General features: G+C 28.7%; 1 long non-coding RNA gene across 1 annotated transcript in view; it reads left to right on the top strand.

The window, feature by feature from the left end:
- The window catches only part of LOC103469940 (uncharacterized), a 6,419-nt gene extending 6,058 nt beyond the window's left edge, over positions 1 to 361 (top strand). Inside the window, exon 2 of the long non-coding RNA XR_534427.2 lies at positions 324 to 361. This is a non-coding gene — a long non-coding RNA (uncharacterized LOC103469940). The remainder of the gene's footprint in view (positions 1 to 323) is intronic.
- Positions 362 to 1,219: the final 858 nt, after the last annotated feature.

The following is a 1,219-nucleotide window of genomic DNA, read 5'->3' as shown; positions in this document are numbered from 1 at the left end:
AATAAAACGGACGAGGGAATAATAAAACGGACGAGGGAATAATAAAACGTAGGAGTGAATAATAATACGGAGGAGTGAATAATAATATGGAGGAGTGAATAATAATACGAAGGAGTGAATAATAATACGGAGGAGTGAATAATAATGCAGCGAGGAAATAATAAATAAATACATCAAGAAATAAATACGGTTAGGAAATAATAAATAAAAAATGTCTATTTTTCTTGATGGAAAGTCAAGTGTATGGAGAAATAAAAAAGAAAATATATAGTATATATATATATTCTTTTATTTATTATTATGTCAGTTTTGGTCCTCCATAGGTGGGTAGAGTTGTACTCAAGTAGCAGTACAACATATTTTTACTCAAATAAAAAGTAGCCAGTATTTGGTAAAGAGGCTACTAACAGATTAAAACATAAATCATTTAATATTAAAAAATTTGATCAGATGAATCAAAATCTAAAGTTATACTTAAATTTTGGCATTTTATAGATAAAAATAAAAATTCAGATATAACTAAATGCACAACTATATTAGCATAATCGTCTAACTACGCTATGCTAACCTAAAATTAGCATAGCAAGTATGCTAACATCTGCCTGACCTTGATGTACAATTATTTGTCAAAACTTATTACTTTTAACCGCACTTAACTGAGCCCTCTGTAGAAAGTCAGTATATATATAAAATGTTTTTCATAAGATTTTTCTTTTTGACTTGTTTTATCGTCGCACTGACACAACAGTGAAATTGGAAACGACATGACGCTTGGCCACAGGAAAAAAAAATAGAAAAGTCGCAAGTGTGCCTATAAATATACAAATAATATATTGCTAAATATATATGATTTACTATTTTCAGACATTTCGATGCCAATTTCACTGTTGTGTCTTTGTGCAATAATAAAATAAGTAATGTGTGTCGGTCATTTTATTCCAACAAATTTGATGTGTAAAATTATACAAAACTGTTGATGCTAATATTTGAAACCAAAATAAAATTGTGTCCAAAAGCTAAGCTAAAATTTTAGGTGTCTAAATGGTTGAAAATACACCGCTTAAAAAAATTAAAAATGCCTAGCCAGTAGTGGGAAGTAACGAAGTACATGTACTTTGTTACTGTACTTAAGTACAATTTTCGTGTATCTGTACTTAAGTAGATTTAATAATGGGTACTTTATACTTTTACTCCACTACATTTTACAGTAAGTATCTGT

Source organism: Poecilia reticulata, linkage group LG9 (genome assembly GCF_000633615.1).
Source record: "Poecilia reticulata strain Guanapo linkage group LG9, Guppy_female_1.0+MT, whole genome shotgun sequence".
Classification (NCBI taxonomy): domain Eukaryota; kingdom Metazoa; phylum Chordata; class Actinopteri; order Cyprinodontiformes; family Poeciliidae; genus Poecilia; species Poecilia reticulata.
This window is presented reverse-complemented; position numbering and strand designations above follow the sequence as displayed.